At 35.8% G+C, this 21,546-nt stretch overlaps 2 long non-coding RNA genes across 4 annotated transcripts in view; one reads left to right on the forward strand and one right to left on the reverse strand.

The window, feature by feature from the left end:
• Window positions 1-810, forward strand: part of LOC137619753 (uncharacterized) — a 60,790-nt gene extending 59,980 nt beyond the window's left edge. For all 3 annotated transcript variants that reach the window (XR_011039971.1, XR_011039972.1, XR_011039973.1), the window contains one exon: window positions 469-810. This is a non-coding gene — a long non-coding RNA (uncharacterized lncRNA). The remainder of the gene's footprint in view (window positions 1-468) is intronic.
• The window catches only part of LOC137619754 (uncharacterized), a 315,346-nt gene extending 302,048 nt beyond the window's left edge, over window positions 1-13,298 (reverse strand). Inside the window, exon 1 of the long non-coding RNA XR_011039974.1 lies at window positions 11,879-13,298. This is a non-coding gene — a long non-coding RNA (uncharacterized lncRNA). The remainder of the gene's footprint in view (window positions 1-11,878) is intronic.
• Window positions 13,299-21,546: the final 8,248 nt, after the last annotated feature.

Genomic DNA, 21,546 nt, shown 5'->3' on the forward strand with positions numbered 1-21,546 from the left:
TCCCTTTACTTCCATGGACGTACCGGTATGTCCTTGAAAAAAATGCTATTTACATTTTATTTTGCATATTTTTGATAACTTTGAGAAACTTCAGGCATTTTCCAAAAGAATGAGACCAACTTGATCCCTCTATGATGAAAATTAAGGCTGTTAGAGATATTTAAAAAATATATATTGCAAAATGTGCTTCCCCCCCCCCCCCCAAAAAAAAAAAGGTCCCTGGGTTAAGAGTTGGAAAGTTCCAAATAGCTTGGGGGTAGTAGGGTTAAACAATTTGGTAAAGAATATAGTACGGAACAGGTCATCTGTAATAGATGGGTTGTTCGGTATATTACTTTACTTACGGAACCTGTTCCTTTTTATTTTGTCAATCACTGCATTTTTATTTCATATGAAAAATTTAAACCTAAACTGATTGTTGAAGAAAGGAAAAAAGGATGTGACACTTATAATTTCTTTTTATTGCAGATAATCCTTTTATGGTGGGAACTTCATCACTGGATGTTGACCTGTTCGGACCTACCATAAGAGGATGGAGAGTTTTTCCAGGCCTGAGAAGCATTTGAATACCTCAGTAGACTTGGCTGATGGAAACTGCAAATTGGAAACTCTTATACATCATGTGAACTATTAAATCTGAATGGAGTCTAGTCCAAACGATGCACAGTTGAAAAAACGAGGAGACGACATCACAGAAATTCTGAACATTGAGTGGATGATCATCAACTAACATTACAGATGAAATAAACTTGGTTTTTTTACATAGTTTCAAGATATATATTGAGTGAAATAATAAAACACTAAAGTTTATACTATATTTTATTTTCCATAAGATTACAATTTTTTTTCTCTTAACATTAGTGTCCCCCCCAAATAAGGGGGCTGACCTCATTTTACTGACACTATAGAGATCTCTGCCTTACTGCCATGCTCACCAGAAACCTTGTGTAGAAGTTGAACAGTCCCTGATTCACACTCCCATGAGGGTGTTAACTGTCTCTCTCCTCTGAATGAAAAGTTTAAATGTCAAGTGAAAACTGTTTGCTTACTGAAAGCAGCCCATCACTTGAACACCTCCCAATTGGTCTTTAGCTGCAATGTGTATTTTAAAAAAGCCTGATAAAAATAAGTTTATAACTTGAAATGCTGCTGCTGACAATTTGAAATTACTGATAGAGCAAATTCAGAAAGGTGTTACAATATACCACAGAACAAAAGACTTCTGGTCATTGGACTAACTTGAGAAAATTCCTGAGTAAGTTTTAAACTAAACCATAAGTTGTTTTTTTAAAGTTCCTTTCACAACTGATAATTTCCTTTGTAAAATCATGACGACCTGAAGCAACAAATGAAAAAGATTTTATATTCTTCAATGACCCAAGAAAACATTTGACAAAGTTTCATATACCATTTGAATTTGAATCCTGCTTAATATAACTGATATGAATAAAAATTTCTAGTTATTGTTATTCATCTCTATCTACCATGGCACTAGACCCAATTTTGGGAGGTAGCCAACAAAAACAAAAAATCGAGAAGGGTATTTTCTCATTGATCCTCTTTGCCTGATGAATGACTCGCACAAGTTTGGTTCAGCAATACCAACCAAGCTCGGCCGAGTATCTTCAAAGTCAAAGAGTAACTGAGAAAAAAACCCTTTTGCTTCCTTTTCTGATGTCGGCTATCTCCAAAAATTGGGGCAAGTGCCATAGCAGTTAGTGATAAATCACAATACCTGAAGAGTTGTTCACAAACTGAGTACTTTGGTAATGTTACCGAAGACTTGAAATATACATCCTTTTCATCAGATATCTTAAAATGGTAATTCAATTGTTACAATCCTAACCTAATGATACCGTGCATAGACTAAAATCTTGAGTTCAGTTTAGGAAAATAGAATATTCGGAGCGCTTAAGAACTATCCGGAATTCTTCCACACCTTTTCAAAAGCAACACTATATTAATAAGCAGAATACGTTCAACTGTATAAATGCATAATTGTCAAAGTAAGAATGCATCTTAAAATGCAACTTTTAAACTCAACCAATTGTTTCCCTGGATTTAGATTATTTTGATCATAAGAATATTTCCCTATTTTTCAAGCAGATAAATATCTTTAATTTGGCCTGAACAGGAACAGTTTCAGATGTTAGCTCAATAATACTAAAGAAGTTGGTTATGCATTGATTTATATGATTAATTCAGTAAATAACCAGAAGAATATATCATTGCATCAGTTAAAAACATCATAAAGTCACTTGCATCACCCTCAAGATTTACAGGATTTTAATTAAGCAAAAAATCTAGCTAAACTAGCTTAATTGTTGAATCTCTCTATAGATAAGAATTGCATCCGAAGCACAATTCTGCTGTGAGACTTCTCAAAAAGACATTTTTGAAGCAACGTGAACTCATAAAGCAGTAATTGAAGGGAAGAGTTATTTTATCTGGGAAGAAATGTTACGAGAATTGCAATAAGCTGACAGAATTGAATGTTTCCCTTCAAAGAACAATTTTACTCTTTCATTTTAGTCGAATTGTTATAAAAGACAATTGACAATTGATATTTCGTTGTATATGAAAATCCTTATCTCTATATTTCTTACATTACTTTGGTTACAACTGACATTAAAGTAGAAACTTATTAATGTCATCACACTAAATGCAAAAATCAGAAATGAGCAATAAATGTTATGAAATATGCCCTTAAAAACCCTGAATGTGAATAAATTATCATTAATGTAAAAGAACAATTATAGTTTACTTTAGCGTCCCAAGTCATCACTGAGGACAGGAGTCCTTGTTTCAAGTACAATCCATTATATCAAGGATGATAAAAGCTCCCTAGAAAGCAGTAAGACCAAATACATGACTGAGGTAAATTCGTGCGATGCTTCTCAAATGCGCAAAGACTTCGGAAAAGGGGATGACATCAAATGCAGAGTACTGCCCTGACACCCCGGCTTCACCCCAGCCAGTTATGTGCCAGATTGGACTATTGTCGCATTCCCCTACACTGACGAGTTAGCACAGGCAGAACACCCTTCAAGGTGGGACTGAAAGACGCGGTATTGGTACCAAGGTCATCTTAAATACCAAAATGCAGCTATCAGTACCTCCCTTGGAGGGTAACCACCTGATCTTTACATTAAATTAAAATGAATAGCAAAGTTATTTCCTGCTTATTTTGTAAGCCAAACTAAAATGATTGTTGAAATGTGCCCTTTCATATTGCGGTCTTTTGAGCAAATGGCCGTTCCAATTACTGTACCAGACTGTCCTTAATTCATAATGTACATATTACTACTGTACATCTTCTAAAACTATTGCCATTTTCATTTAAAGGTACTGTATTTTGCCAACCAAAATTGTCTCCACTGCATCCTAATGCAGATTCCAAAAAGAGTCTAAACTGCTCCAACATGGAACTTTCTGATGCAAATTAAACCAACTATTTCTTATGACCCATTATGCAGCAACAACACAGAAAAACTTTCAGCAAAGTTTCAAAATCAGATTAATTGATGTGAAACAATTATGCCAAAATAAACAGGGATGTATTTCTATTTAGGTAACCTGTACAACTAAAAGAAGTGTTCACAGCAATTTCCTCCTCAGCAAACTAAGAGAAAATATAGCTACTCTCAATTTTCCCTCAGAGGCTGTCATCATATTCATACAAAGTTGAGAATATAATACAAATACCTTTCTTAAATTGAGGGTAAATGGACCTGGATAATCTAATCTCATTCCATGTCAAACCCTAAGTTACAATTCTAAAACTTACATCCCTAAAAGAATATCATACTTGTGTAATTCATCACAAAACACAAGTTCAACTACCTTGGATTTATCGTGAGGCCATAAAGGAACAAAAACAGATCAAAGCAATGAGGAGAACATCACACAAATCGCTGATAAAAAACACATCGAGTCTATCACTTGGCACTAAGTTTGAGACCAGTGACAATCAAATTGAAGACTTAAAAGTTCCAAAACTTGTATAGATAATTTTCTAACCAAGAAAGATTACACTGAAATAATGTATAAAGTTACCCAACTGGAAAGTCAAGCACTATACAAAATTCTGTGTCCACAAGAACAGCTCTACAGCAATGGCCTATACACTTTAACCTCAGGAGACGACAGTTTTCCCATAAAAGTAGTAGACAATGCAAGGCAATCAACACTTCCTAAGGATTTCTGCACTATTCTCTATCCACATGTTTGTTTCCTTCTTCCTTATAGGCAACTAACCAAGTGTCTTGAATGAAAACTAAGCATTTTTTTTTTAAAGTAACGGCCAGAATAATGTTAAACATCTGCCTACCACCAGAATGATTTAACAATCCATGTTTGAGGTAAATGGATCAATTCAAAATGTCTCAGAAACCCCAGCATACAAAGACACGAATTCAGAATGTAGACAATTAACACCAAAGCAGAAAATCAAAGCACATTCGAATTTCGACATTAAAGGAATCCTAATCTCAACCGAGTGGTGACTGGCAACAAAATCAACCCACACTGGAGATTGTACAACATATATTTGTAATAAGAAAGCAAAATTGTGGTCATATACTAGGGACCTTCCCATTGAGTTAGCAGTAATAGCTTGCTTGCAATAAAGTTTTATGCAACCTGAATACAATGAACAGCTCATATGCGGAAATCATTACCTCTTCCACAGACCTCTTGACACTGCTGTGATCCAAAACAAACTCCAATGCAAAAGGGACAATGTCTTACTCCATCTTACACTCCTAAATGCCTAATACAGATCGGAGACACACATCTGCTTCATATGCATTTGATGATTAGCAAGACATTCTTATTTAATCTTTCAAAAACAAAAAACTTGAGCTGGAACTTTGGCCTCAGCTTGTATGACAGATATGGGGATTTCAACTAATTTTGCCCAAAAAGGACAAAAGTTAGCAATTATAAAGTGCTCAGAGAAATTGCTGCCCCTGACAAAATGGCAGCTATCAAAGGACATTAAAATCCATTTTAAGTTTTAGAAAAATACAGTTATTTACAAAGTAAATACAGATTTGTAAATAAAAAGCAATAGCAAAACGACATTCGTGCACTGAGTACAGTAAAAATGTCGATGTAAATTCCTTGGTCAAATACTGTACGAGTCAAAACACAAAGAATCTCAATACTGTAAATGGCTTATGGCATCAACATACACAAGAGAAGTTGACAGCTAATGCACAAACAAATACAGATCAACCCACACTGTATCAATAACTGTTCATACACATATTAATACAGGTAATATAACTTTGTAAGGGCACTATAGACTAAGTTTATTGATGAAAATTCCTTGGTCAAATACTGTACGCGTCAAAACAGAGGGAATATCGATTCAGATAATGGCTGACGGTGCCAACAAACAAGAAAAGTTTACAGCAATTCCATTAGACAACGAGATGGTAAGCCCAATGATATCCACAGCAAGCAACATGAAGTACAGCAGACAGAGAGGTAAAAATCTACAGCCTGCTTCAGCACAAAAAAAGGAAAGACCGATGCTACAGAACTCAAAAGAAATTTGGATCAAGACTCATTCCATCAATAGCTGTCCACAAACATATTAAAACAGGTATTATAATTTTTGAAGGCACAAGGGAATTAAGTTCTTGCATGAGTAAGGTAAATTCCGTACAATGATCACATAAGAAAAACTTTATAGTAGACAATGAAAATGACTAAGGCCTCTTATTCGATAGCCAAAGATAAAGATCCATATTCCTCGGGTCAAGTTTAGAGATATCTGCAATTTATATATGCAGAAGATCTGTGCTTAGCCATCTTGTCAGATTCCTTTACTACCAAAGTGAGCAAATTATCAGATGCTTTGAAAGATCTGAATGAATACTACAAGTAAAACTTCCTAAATGCCAACCCAGACAAAACACAGGAATACGCTTTCCATCTTAAACATCACCATACTAAAAGGGAGTTGAGTATCTCATGGAATGATAGCTTCTCTTTCTATTTAGGCATTACATTAGACTGAACACTATCTTTTAGGGACCATATAAGGGAAGTAAAGGCAAGGATATCTACCCGGAATAACCTCCTTAGAAAACTTGCCAATTCAAATTGTGGAAAAATCCTCAAACCTTAAAACAAACAGCTCTGGCACTCGACTAATCCCCAGTCAGGGGAAGGTCATATCATTCCCATAAAGTTGACGATGAACTCAGGTATGTAGCATAGCTACTGATGCCCTAAGACCAACACCCCTTCCAGTGCTCTATAGATTGGCAGGCCTTGCACCATCAAACATCCGCCGAAAAGGTCCAAAAATATAAATAAGAGAATGATGAAAAGCACATGCTCTATGATCACTCTGCTGGTTAGACAGACTGAAATCCTGCAGTTAGCAGCTTACCACCTAGTACACTGGAGATAAACAAACGGCTTCTCACCTGGTGAGGCCATCCAAAGCCCATGCAAATCTCTTCCCCCATGGAACAAACCTCTGTAGAAAGGGTTGGGTTACTTCTAATCATGCAAGAGCTAGAGTTAGAGGAACTAGAGACAATCTTCATAAGTGGGATCTCGCCCCCATGTGGGCATCCCATCCAGACAATGGACAATGGACCACACACTTCATGGGTGTGAACAGGAGCCAATCTGTACAGATTTGGACCTCTACGAAAGCAATCAAGCCACTATGCTGTGGATACAATTTTCTAGCAATAATATATGATGATGATATCAAGCTGACAGGCCTTTCATTTATAATATCAAATAAAATAAAATGGCGATTTCTGGAAATATATTCTCCAGTAAAAAATGCTGAAAGTACAGTAATCAAATGTATTTGAGCTGAGATTACATCTTGAGTTGCACTGAAAGAATTTTCCTGTATCAGGAAATAGAAAAAAAAAACATATTGTCTTTCTTCCTTAAAGGATAAACTGTCTCCTAAACATGGTAAGATCAAAAGATTTAGATAAAGAGCAAGAGATTACAATAGAAGACTGATCAAAGCAGTATTCTTCAAATGTTTTTCTCTAAACATCTCAAACAAACATCTTGAAAAAGCAGCTGTTGAGAGAAGCACCTAAACAAATATTCATGTAAAAATAAGCCATTGAATACAAAATTAAAACAAAATCTATGGACAACATTTGACTCGAACCTTTTGAAATTAAGGTTTACAGAGGAGCTTTCAAATATACATACATACATACATACATACATATACCAAGGCCCTTCCCCCAATTTTGGGGGGTAGCCGACATCAACAAAGAAACAAAAACAAAAAGGGGACCTCTACTCTCTACGTTCCTCCCAGCTTTCAAATATGAGGACACATATTTCAAGCATCTTCATAAGATGTGCTTAGAAAGGGCAAAAAGGAGGGCATACAGCTTTATCTTCTTCCAGGTAAGTTAAAGTCACTCATAGTAGAGCAAAAGGTGATTACTCCTTTAGATCCTCAGAAATAAGACAGTCAAGTTTAACAATGCAAGGAACACACTTATTTTGAGTTAAATCCATCCCAGATTTACCAAAGGTACAAAAAAAAAACCTTGGAACAGACAGAAGGATATCTATAAATCCTTTGAACAAATGAAGACAAATGAAGAATATTTTGGGTCAAAAGTGATATCAAGACCTGCTTTAAATAAATCCTACAAAATTACAGCATATAAATGAACGGAAAAAATCAAACCCATCAAGAGTGGAAAAATTAATCCTGACAAGCTTGTAACATCCTCAGGCTGGTAAGAATGAATTCAACTGCTGATTTATAATATTGGAAAAGGATTAAAGAGGACAAGTAGCCTTCAAATCCTTTATCCAAAGAAAAAAAAAATAAACAGAAAATATTTCTGGATCAAAGGACACTTCTAAAGCGAAAACCTAAATTGCTTACCAAGACTTTCATCACAGAACTCAGGTGCAATATGAAAATCCACATCACTCTATCTGCCTATTGGAAAAGTCTGCCTGGCAATCTGTTGGAGGGAGGTTCAAGACCCGTTCGGGCTCGATCGTTTCTTGTAATGTCCGTAACATCACCATCCTTGTAAGCTAAGGATAGGGAGTTTGGGGGAGCCTATAGGCCTACCTGCTGAGTCATAAGCAGCCATTGACTGTTCCTCCCTGATCCTATGATGGTGAAAGGGCTTGGGTGCTGATCCTACCAGTATGTATATATGGTCAGTCTCTATGGCATTGTCACTGTCCCTTGCCATTCATGATCAACTTTTAAACCACGATTCCTACAAAACTGAATTCAAAACATATCAGCAGAGGAATAAACTAAGCATCATATAATTTGAGACTTCTAGCCAATATGGAAATTCCAAAAACTGCACAAAACCTTCTTCAACATCATTTAGTCCTGTGATTTTTTATATCTGGTATCAGTGAGATCAGTGTTACTGTATGGACACGAGTCGTGGTATGACAATGAAAAAATATCCAACAGATTTTGTAGATTTGAGAATAAAGCCCTCAGAAGAATATTGGAAGTTAAATGGCAGGACAGGATTAGAAATGAAACTATAAGAGAGATTACTCAAGTGCCATATGTGGATGAGATCATGGTGAGGGGTAGACGGAGAGGGTTTGGGCATGCTCTTTGCCGTCTCCAAGAGAGATTAGTTCACCAAACTTTCAACTGGGCTCCACAAGGCACTACAGGAGTTGGAAGACCCAGGCCTAAATGGCTGAGGACGAAGCATGAAGTGGAAGATGATGAATGGGGAAGCATTGATTTACAAGCTCAAGATAGACAACTGGCAAAATCTAACCAAGGCCCTTTGCGTCAATAGGAGTAGGAGATGATGATGGTTTCCACTGAAACTCCAGAATCCTTTTCTGATATGAAAAGCTTCCCATGGAAAAATGCCACAAAAGGAAACCTAACAAAATTCATTACACTTCTAAATGAAAATTGTCTCAAGATATGGTAATTGAAAGTTTAACTTCAATATTCATCCATACTGAAAAATATCTCCCAATAAATATTAGTTCATGTACTATATAACATTAATGCAATCAGTACATGAACTATATTTCATAATGCAATCTCTCTAATAAAGAAAGTATACATTTCCAACTTCTCATCAAATCTTTTGAACAGATTTGAATTTATTGTGGAAATCTGGTCAAGCAATTGCAGCATTTTATGTAATAAAGATGACCGAAGACACAAATATTTGTGGTACCGGATTACTGTCTTAAACAATCATAAATCCTCATGACCTGCTAATATTTCTTCTGAACAAATACATGCCACTGACCTATTTTCAATAAAAGGTCATCCAAAATTACTGCAAAGTTATTTTTCTTAAATTCTCTGTATATTCTAAGCAGATTTTGAAAATAATCTTTCCTTGACACATTTATCTGTTATCAAATCCTGTTAACCAACTGAAATGTGTCAAGGAGGTTTTAAGATTAATACAGAGACGGTGTAAGGAACAGTAAGATATCCAAATCCTTTTCAGGATTCCAAAATCCTGCACAACCAACCAACAATAGATTCTCCCAAAACACAGGTGTTATACACCTGACAAACTTGATAGCCAGGGTGTAACAAAATCTACATAAAAAAGGGATTTTAACGAAGGAAAAATCTATTTCTGGGAAGAGGCCTGTGACGCCCGGTGAAAGGTCCTTCTTTGTACCTTTCCTAATATAAATCTTCCAAATATACTAGAGAAAGATAAAAGCATGGAATGCAGAGGTTACAACCCTCGCGCGAACACCTTGTAGGTGTCGAGTATTTAACAAAGGCGTGCGAAAACCACTATTCACAGGCTGTCTTCCAATTAGATAATCCCTTCATCAATGGGGAGGGCCATGACAGGCCCTAGTCTAAACTCCAAAAATAAGTGGCTCAAATCCGATAGGGCAAATTTAACTAGAACTTGACAAAATCAGACCACCTGATACCAAGAAATATGGAAAACCAACGCAGAAAAAGAAGCCATATCGTCTTCCTGAGAATCAAAACTTTATAAAAAACCTGAGACCAAACTTGGTGGAAACCAATATATTCATGACATTTCATTAAGAACAATTTTAAGATTTACAACTTTGCTTTAGCTTTTGTAAAGTCCCTCTATTACAAAAAAAAAAAGCTCTTTACAGTACATATCAACGACCGTAGCATATTAAATACACATGACGCAGTTGGCAATCTATTAGGACAATATTTCACTTTCTGGAACATGAATGAGCCTGGCTATTAGTCAATGGTACCTTTGGCACAAGAATCTAATTGGGCATTAATTTAGCATGGCCATTTGCTTCAACATTTGGTACAAACCAGCAGGAAATAATTTTACATTATATTTAACGAAATGAAAGATTCACTGCGTCAAATCTCAACGAAATGACGCAGCCGTGTGCATGTTGCGCTTTTCTTTGGTCAACTACGCATTAAAGAAACATTACAGCAACTTGTCTTAGACATGTATTGGGTGATACTGGACTCCTTTCTAAACAGTTCCTACCATTCATAATATAAACTGAAATGAGCCGAAACTCTTCCATGTCCTTTGTGGGACAAGTTACACAATTAACTAAAAATGCCCTACAATTAATGACTCTTTATTAACATTCTGTGACTTTTAATGTTTCTCAAGATTCAAGGATAAACTAGTCCAGTTACTACTATCCTATCACAAAAAACAATAACACCAACTTCGTATGCCTATTTAAGCTCACACTAGATTGTTCCTCTTCACATCAAATTAATGAAGATATACACTGCAAGATAGAGATATTTTTCTTAGTAATCAATTCTTTAAATCAGGGACAGACAATTACTGGAAAAAAGTTATAATTAAATTACATTCATATTTTGGAAATTACGCATCTTACAGCAGAACGTATTGTTTATTAGAGCATTCAACTTTCAAAGCCAGTGGAAGATTTACGGTTAATCACGCCACTCTCTGGAAATTCCATATTCAATAACTGAACTCAACATCAAGTTAATGCAATCGCTTTAAAGAATTAGGATACGAAAAAACTGAATTACCAAAAATACATCAATGAAAAGGAAACCTTCTCACTTCTTCGGTAAAATTATCCAACTACTGTACTCATGTTTGGAACAGTAATACTTTCCAAGGAAATTATTACTTATATCAGTTACAGTCAAATCAGGAACCTTTCTTCATATGGAATTCTAAACTGTAGTCAAGGGTTTTCTTAGGTCATTTTAAGAATTTAAAAACTAAAGCCATTTGTTCCCACGTCAGTCATAATTCTAAAAGGAAATTTGGCTGTGGTGTTAGCCAAGTAGAACTTCAAAAATGCAACTCTTTGTTAAGTTACAACTGGGACTCAAGATTTCTCTTAAGACCAATGCCAGATTATCTTGGGTTCTGTGATATTTCAAAACACCTTGGAGAATTTAGCATAAGCTAATAAATAACTCTATCAATAAAACAAAAATTGCCAGCAGCATGGTTTCAAGTTATAAATATTCCACATTTTAAGTATCAAGCTATTTAAAATACACAGTATCCGAGCCAAAATGAACCAACTGGAAGACGACCCAGCGATAAACCAATCCAGTAAACAACCAGTTTTCACTTACCATTTAGACTCTCCATTAAGATGAGAAATACAGCCGTCACCAATCACAGGAGGGAGCCAGGGACCGTTCAGGGATTCTACGTGGTTTCCGGTGGCGAGGCAGCAGGGGAGACTTGTCAAGTGCCATAAAAATGAGATCAGCCCCAAGGGGTGGTGGCCTTTATTGATTAAAACTTTTCCAATGACAAATTACACCTGGAAGATTAGATTCAAGAATACAGTAAGGTTAAAATGTTAAAAAATTAACATTACTTTGACATATGTCTGGAACAAACATTACAAAATCAACCTTATTTTGACATATGTCTGGAACAAACATTACAAAATTTAACCTTATTTTGACATATGACTGGAACATAAAAAAGAAATTAACCTTATTTTGACATAAGTCTGGAACAAACATGAAAAAAATTAACCTTATTTTGACATACGTCTGGAACAAACATTACAAAATCAACCTTATTTTGACATATGTCTGGAACCATAAAAAAAAATTAACCTTATTTTGACATATGTCTGGAACATAAAAAAAAAATTAACCTTATTTTGACATATGTCTGGAACAAAAATTACAAAATTTAACCTTAGTTTGACATATGTCTGGAACCATAAAAAAAATTAACCTTATTTTGACATATGACTGGAACAAAAATTACAAAATTTAACCTTAGTTTGACATATGTCAGCAACAAACATTAAAAAAATTAACCTTATTTTGACATATGTTTGGAACCATAAAAAAAAATTAACCTTATTTTGACATATGCCTGGAACATAAAAAAGAAATTAACCTTATTTTGACATATGTCTGGAACATAAAAAAAAAATTTACCTTATTTTGACATAAGTCTGAAACAAAAATTACAAAATTAACCTTATTTTGACATATGTCTGGAACAAAAATTACAAAATTAACCTTATTTTGACATATGTCTGGAACAAACATTAAAAAATCAACCTTTTTTTGACATATGTCTGGAACCATAAAAAAAACTAACCTTATTTTGACATATGTCTGGAACAAACATTAAAAAATCAACCTGATTTTGACATATGTCTGAAACATAAAAAAGAAATTAACCTTATTTTGACATATGTCTGGAACAAACATTACAAAATTAACCCTATTTTGACATGTCTGAAACTAAGTGATGTACAGTGCAAGAAATATGCTCTAAACCCAGCTCTAAAATAATAGGGAAAATAAACCTAATATAACTTTACCTACAGTTCACCTGGACATTCTAAAGATGTCAACAATTATAACGCTTTAATTTAAAACGCCAAAGTACAAGAGGATTAAACATTGCCATAATGTCTTCTTAAATATCTACTACATAAACACACAAGCTTTGCTATCAAACCTTTTTAATTAAATACTGTCCCTTTATCTAAGCTTCTGCTAACTCTGCTTTCTTATCAAAAAGTTAATTGTGTTTTTTTAATTTAATTGCCCTTACAGTAAATCACAAAAATGAATTGACTTTCTATTACCTATTTTCACCTATAACATAAAAATAATCTTTACAATCACCAAAAATATCTCCTATTGCAAATATACGGTCAAGAATTACGAACATGAAACACAACCGAAAGAAAGTACTTCAAATACTTCATCTAATGCTACGCAACAAAATCTTTAAATTCAAGATGATAAAATAAACTTATTCCATAAGCAACATCTTGAAGAGGTCTTCCTATTAAACAAGAAAATGATTACCAGACTTATGTCAAAAAAGTATTAACCCTTTTACCCCCAAAGGACGTACTGGTACGTTTCAAAAAAGCCATCCCTTTACCCCCATGGACGTACCAGTACGTCCTTGCAAAAAATTGCTATAAATTTTTTTTTTTCATATTTTTGATAATTTTTTTGAGAAAATTCAGGAATTTTCCAAGAGAATGAGACCAACCTGACCTCTCTATGACAAAAATTAAGGCTTTTAGAGCAATTCAAAAAAAATATACTGTAAAATGTGCTGGGAAAAAAACAACCCCTTGGGGGTTAAGGGTTGGAAATTTCCAAATAGCCTGGGGGTAAAAGGGTTAATTGCCCATACAGTAAATCACAAAAATGAATTGACTTTCTATTACCTATTTTCACCTATAACATAAAAATAATCTTTACAATCACCAAAAATATCTCCTATTGCAAATATACGGTCAAGAATTACGAACATGAAACACAACCGAAAGAAAGTACTTCACCTAATGCTACGCAACAAAATCTTTAAATTCAAGATGATAAAATAAACTTATTCCATAAGCAACATCTTGAAGAGGTCTTCCTATTAAACAAGAAAATGATTACCAGACTTAAGTCAAAAGAAGTATTAATGCAAACATCAAAGTTCTCCAACAGTAATTCCATCACATTCAGTATAAAATTATACATCCTTTTCTACATAAATATAAACTAAGTTGTACTATACTGTAGAAGTGCCCAAGGTCATTGATTTATGAAACTATTTTGTGACAAAAGGACCTAGTCTACAAATCATATTTACACTTTTAAGACTGTTATATCTACGTTGAATTCAAGTCCATGTGAACATTAACCCTTTTACCCCCGGGGTATTTGGAAATATCCAACCCTTAACCCCCAGGGGGTTATTTTTTTCCCAGCACATTTTGTAGTATATTTTCTTTAAATTGCTCTAACAGCCTTAATTTTTGTCATAGAGAGGTCAGGTTGGTTTCATTCTCTTGGAAAATGCCTGAATTTTCTCAAAAAATTATCAAAAAATTTGAAAAACCAATTTTTATAGCATTTTTTTGCAAGGACGTACCGGTACGTCCATGGGGGTAAAGGGATGGGTTTTGTGAAACGTACCAGTACGTCCTTTGGGGGTAAAAGGGTTAACATGATAAAAAAAAGTTCTGGCAATAAATTGAAGAGTCTAAACATTTAAATACATATACAGTATGTCAGTATGTCAAATAACTTATTTGGGGAAAGTTCTGGTCAGATGCGGACGAGTCAGAATACCAACTGAATACTTGCGACAAAAGAGGCCTTTGTATTTTTTTGAAATCACAGGAGACTCCAGGACAAAACCTAAGTATAACTAAGAGTCTTCAACTGTGCAAAGGAAAGCATTTTCTTTTAAATAGCCATAGTTGAAAGAGTCTTCAACTGTGCAAAGGAAAGCATTTTCTTTTAAATAGCCATAGTTGATCAGTGACAGGATACTAAGTGGGGGACTAGTCATCTTGCAGAAAATTTGGAAGTCTTGAGAGGATCCCAATCCTCTTTCAAGAATTATCCTTGAAGTTAATCCATCGATCTGAGATAGAAAACTAAAATGAAAGATGCTTTCAAGTGACTTACATAAAAGTTTTATAGCTTCTCTCGGAAAACTTCTTTGGACGAGATTAAAATTCCACATTAGAAATTGAAATATAATGGATGTGCTCTCAGGTTTTAAAGTACAAATCCTTATCTCTCTGTGTATAAAACTATGTTACCTGATCGGAGAAAATAACAATCTGTTTCATAACATTAGTAGAAAAACATGTCCGTTGTTCAACACAACACTTCAGAGGGGGGAAGATTGCATCTTTATCTCACACATCCAATGACAAAGGATTTCTTAGATTCTATATCTACCAGTAATTAAAGAGAGATACTGTAGATTCGTTTATAAGGATATAGAGATTACTCCCTGAGGAACGAACCTGTACTTGCTATTTGGGACAGTCGACAAGAATGCACTGCCATTCTGGAAATACATAATAGACTACAGGAATCTTTTTTGACTTGTAAAGGATTTTGTACGTTATCTCCTTAAATGTTCCTAATGGTGAATGAATGAATGAATGATTTAAAGTGCCAACGTTGACGATATATCCAACATTATTGCAGTCTTTCTTCCTATGAATAAATTGTCAAAGACCTACAAAGACTTCCTCATTATCAATTGTACTCTAGCACAAAATGTACTGCAAAGGTTTACTCAGAATTGTTATCCCTTTTACCCCCAAAGGACGTACTGGTACGTTTCACAAAAGCCATCCCTTTACCCCCATGGACGTACCGGTACGTCCTTGCAAAAAAATGCTATAAAAATTATTTTTTTCATATTTTTGATAATTTTTTGAGAAAATTCAGACATTTTCCAAGAGAATGAGACCAACCTGACCTCTCTATGACAAAAATTAAGGCTGTTAGAGCAATTTAAAAGAAATATACACCAAAATGAGCTGGGAAAAAAGTAACCACTTGGGGGTTAAGGGTTTGAAATTTCCAAAAAGCCTGGGGGTAAAAGGGTTATGACATTGGCAATTTGTGAGGTCAGATTAAAAACCAGAGAAAAAAACATTGTAACATCAATGTAAAAAAAACCTCTGGAAAACTGTACTCACAAATTGCCAATGTCACACAATTGTTGCAGAATACTAATGCAATTACTTTAAATGTTAAACTGTTCACATTTCTGTGGAATGAATCTTCCTTGAAGACAATAATTTCACCTGGAGTAAAAGACAATACTAAAAGAGTAAAAAGTTTCAAGCACGTGATTCTTCAATGATGGGCTTTCTAAAAGTTTAGTAAGTCCTCTTAAAAAACTTCTATAAAGGAGACTAAAGCCCCAATATGGATGATAAATTAAACAAGAAGGAAGCACTCTCAGGTTTCGAGATAACTGGAAAATATAGCACATCTGCAACACAAACATATTTGTTGTCAAACACACTACTTTCTCTTAAACGCTAGGGACGTACTTAGATTATACACATCCCTGCAATTATACATTAATAGAAGCCAGTCTGTAATAAAGAATCCTCTCCTTTCTGCTAAAAGGAAATAGGCAAGAATATTTTCATTCCAGGAAGACGTACGGAACCGAGAAAATCTGTCAGCCTGTAGAGGATTTCGGATTTTGTCAAACAGATCCTCCATTCATGATACTAGTAGCTATTCAACCAACACTGTTGTAACCTTACTCCATATGAACTAATCCTGAAAGACCATGAGTGTTTCTCTGCAGGACTCTGAATTGTCCTGATATTTGCACTTTGTGATACAGTATCAGTAAGTTCTCTGATTTGTTATTCGTATGAACACACATTATAATCTTACAAAAACAATTCACTAGAAACGGACATTTTCAATTGGAACTGAATCTTGCCACTTCTGCAGTATATGTACATTTTAAAACCCTACTAGAATTATTAACAAGCAGAACACCTTTCATAGGCTCTTAGCAAAATTGAGCTACAAGATGAAAAAATGGATACAAAAATTATCAATGAATTAGAGACCAAAAACAGTTAATTGCTACAAAACCTTTTAGCTGAGTGGAACCAAAAAATTAGATTTTTTATTTCAGATATAATGGATTCATTAAAGGACAGTTGATTCCAAAAATCAAAACAGGAACATTATTAAATGCAAAATTTCAGAAAAACCTAAATGTATTCTGCTTATTAATAATGTTATAAAAATTACACATTTGGTAGTGATTTGTATTTTTCCTAACTATACAAACCTGAACTCTTTACTATGGGATATATGTATTAAGCGTAGCTGGAATCGAGCCATAAACTTGTACGCAAGGTGTCAATGACCCTACACTAGTTAGCAGGGGGTAGAATAGCTCTCACACTCACCCAGTTTGTAGTTAGGAAAAATAAAAATTACTTTTAAATTTGTCATTTGTTCCCACACAAATGCAAACACTTCGCTCTTTATTAAGAAGACTCACTCGTAGGTGGGTGAAAGTCCAAACCTAAACTAGTTGGGAAACTTAACTTGGAGTACGACGTTAGAGCGTGAGAGAGGTACCCTGACACCTCGTGAACTCTCAGTCTGATAAGCTGTACAGTTGACTGCCTGGGTAACCATGGTGAATGAGTGGAAAACAAGCACTGTGACTTGAACAGGTAAGAATATAGTGTTGAACATGTTTTCATACTTGAACCTAGACATTAACTGTCTCCTACTCGAAGGGAGATGGACATAAAGAATAGAACATATTCTAGACCATACATGGGAGAGGCTTCTTACCTGCAGTCAGAGGTAAGACAGCTTGCAGAGTCCTCCAAATGCTGTGACCCAAGAGGGGAAGATAAAGGAAAAAAAGGCCAGTCATTCTATCCACTCATCACAGACTATAACCGGGTAACGACTGCCCTCCACCGACTGCTACTTGCCCTGTAAGGGAGCTGAGGTACCTTAAACCATTTCTTGAGTGGCCTTTATGGGATACATTCTGCAGATAGCGGGAGGTGAAGGTTGTCTGCCTTTGCCAGATGCTCACTTGGAGTATCTGCACCACAGAGAAGTTTCTCTTAAACACTAGGGACGTACTTATGCCCTTAACGTCATGAGCTCGGGGTCTACATTCTTGTTGATTAGAGTTGCCATTAAGGGCATAGACAATGGCCTGTGGAATCCATACAGAGTTCGTGTCCTTTGCGATTCTCCTCTTGATCCTGCCCATGCTAACAAACAGTCGTATGACATGCGGGCGTGCTCCAGATGTGCGCTTGAAGAAGCACTGAAGTGCTCTCACAGGACACAGTAACAACTGATCAGGATCATCGGTTACATCATAAAGACTTGAAATCAGGACGGGCCCGAACCTAGAGGCTGCTACAACTGGATTCCGAGTCTTAGCTACAAACTTAGGGACGACGCCGTGTGTTACCTGGCCCCAACACCTTGAATGGGCGTTCTAGGGAAGACCATACAACTCCCTGACCCTTTTAGCAGAGGCAAGGGCGAGAAGGAAAACGGTCTTCAGGGTCGGGCCATGATGCGGAGGCAGCTGTGCACTCCTTCAAAACCTCCAAAAGCTGTTCCTTTGTGGGTGAACCTGGTAATCCCAAGTAAGGCCACAAATGACGCAAAGCATTGAGAGAGCTAGAATCCACCCGGACGGTAGGCGCTATGGCTTTGCTACGAGGTTTGTCCTGGAGTTAAATGGTCATCTTTTTTGCTTGGCCATCCTCCAGAGAAAGTAGAACGAGCAGTCAGCAGGGCGAGTACAAGAGGATGACCACTCCCAACACTCGCCACAGGGAGAAGCCTGAATGCAGGAGTGTCGTCGACATGCAGGGCAAAATCAGCGAGGATCCGTCTCCTCAACAGACATAAACATGCTACAAGGGCAGCCCACTATTATCATTATTACTTGCTCAGCTACAACCCTGGTTGGAAAAGCAGGATGCTATAAGCCCAAGGGCTCCAACAGAGAAAATAGCCAAGTGAGGAAAGGAAAGAAGGAAAAACTACTAGAGAACTTTAAGAACAATAACAACATTAAAATAAATCTTTCATATATAAACTATAAAAACTTGAAAACAACAAGAGGAGGAGGAACAAGATAGAATAGTGTGCTCAAGTGTACCCTCAAGCAAGAGATCTCTAACCCAAGAAAGTGAAAGACATTGGTACAGAGGCTATAGCACTACCCAAGACTAGAGAACAATAGTTTGATTTTGGAGTATCCCTCTCCTAGAAGAGCTGCCAGGCAAACATAATCACAGGCAAACATAATCGCAATCCTTAACACCAAACACACCTGCAAAGACAAAAGATTCAGTCTTATGGCCAGGTAAATAAAGGATTGATGGGAGCGAAACAACACGTCTTCACTTTACCGAGCCAAAATCGTAAGTGAACTATATCAGTGGGTTTGTGTGTGAACAGGGTGGCCGGTCTACCACCCCTAACTAGGGTCACTGATATCTCCTGCAAAAATCTATGGCTAGATTCCAGCTACGCTGAAAAAATATATCCCGTAGTGAAGAGCGAAGGGTTTGTATATTGTGTAGGAATAAATACCTTGTAAGCCCTAAAAAATTGCATAAAATTTTCATACACCTGAGGAACAGAATGCCAGGAAGTTTACTCAGTATGAACTGTATAAATCATACGGTACTAGAGGTGTATCGTGTTGAATATACCTAATGAAACTAATTCTTCACCAGTAACTAAGATTAGCAAATCACGTGACTTGTGCAGATGAATTATTTTCAATCTAAAATACTTTTCTATTGATATTTCTTCCTGATAATTGATATGAACAATAGTGAACACTATAATTCATAGACCCCGATGCCAACAAAACCTAAGCAGGTACTATAGAAACGATCTAAAATCTTCCTTCTAAAAATATTCTCATCCTCACTGTTTCATCTATCTTCCCCTTTATCATGTTTCTTGTACTTTATGACACATATGTTTAAAAATACAAAATTAACTAAATAAGGGATTTTGACGAAGGAAAAATCTATTTCTGGGCGAGAGACCTGTGCCGCCCAGTGAAATACTCCTAGAGCACTATTTCTAAGGAATATAACTGCTATATATTACCAGAGAAAAAAAGCATAGGAATGCCAGGTTGAACCCAGCTCGCTCACCTATATAAGGTGTCGGTATAAAATACTGGGGCGTGATAATTCACAACCAGAGGTCTCGCACTATTTAGATATCTCTTAAAAATCCCCGCCACAGCGAGGTGCCGATCAACACTACTACCACTAACCCTGACTTTCCTAAACATGTTGCCTAAAACAGAAACCATAGTTTTGTTTATGTATCTGTGTATAAAGTAACTTTTGCAGCAACAGATATCTTTCCAAGTATTGATTATGTAAAGATTTTGTTATTATTAATGTTGAATTACTTACTATTTCCTTAAACTTCAAAATAAATGAAATAAAGGAGCATTAAATCAAGCATTTTCTTAACCCTTTTACCCCCAGGCTTTTTGGAAATTTCCAACCCTTAACCCCCAAGGGGTTACTTTTTTCCCAGCACATTTTGGTGTATATTTCTTTTAAATTGCTCTAACAGCCTTAATTTTTGTCATAGGGAGGTCAGGTTGGTCTCATTCTCTTGGAAAATGTCTGAATTTTCTCGAAAAATTATCAAAAATATGAAAAAAATAATTTTTATAACATTTTTTTGCAAGGACGTACCGGTACGTCCATGGGGGTAAAGGGATGGCTTTTGTGAAACGTACCAGTACGTCCTTTGGGGGTAAAAGGGTTAACATTATGCCTAAACCAGATATCATTATTTTGTTTACGTTTCATCGCCGATCATAACGAACGCATTTACACATTCAAGTGATGACTAATGATATTAGGAGCTCTTAGTAAATATGTTTTTTTTTTTTTACAAATATTTTACTTAACCACTTTCTTTTCGCTTAGGCAACAATAACAAACTACTGCTAATGACACTGTGATAATTTACGATAATTCTAAACTGTTACGGAAGATAATTGTACATTCCATTTCCAAAATATGTTATTTTTATTAATAAAATAAATTTTTGAATATACTTACCCGATAATCATGTAGCCGATAATCATGTAGCTGTCAACTCCGTTGCCCGACAGAATTCTATGGAGGGATACGCCAGCTATCACAATACTAGAAGGGGGTGTACTTACCAGCGCCACCTGTGGCCAGGTACTCAATCATTTGTTGTTGACACCTCCTCAATTATTCCTCGGTCCACTGGTTCTCTCTGGGGAGGAAAGGGAGGGTCGATTAAATCATGATTATCGGGTAAGTATATTCAAAAATTTATTTTATTAATAAAAATAACATTTTTCAATATTAAACTTACCCGATAATCATGTAGCTGATTCACACCCAGGGAGGTGGGTGAAAACCAGTGTACATGATTAAAGGATAGCTAAGTATCCCAAATTTCATATAACAGTTATCTCAAATAACAATGAAATAATAAGTACCTGGTAAGGAAGTCGAATAGAACCGTTACTCTGCCTTTTATTTAAAGTTCGTCTTCCTTACTGAGCGCAGCGTTCCTCTTGGAGGCTGAATCAACCCAAAGGTGCCAAAGTACAAGGGGTTGCAACCCTACTAAAGGACCTCTACCAAACCTTTAACCCAGGCGCTTCTCAAGAATGAATAGACCACCCGCCAAATCCAAGGATGCGGAAGGCTTCTTAGCCTACCGTAACAACCATAAAA

Source organism: Palaemon carinicauda, chromosome 26 (assembly GCF_036898095.1).
Source record: "Palaemon carinicauda isolate YSFRI2023 chromosome 26, ASM3689809v2, whole genome shotgun sequence".
Lineage (NCBI taxonomy): Eukaryota > Metazoa > Arthropoda > Malacostraca > Decapoda > Palaemonidae > Palaemon > Palaemon carinicauda.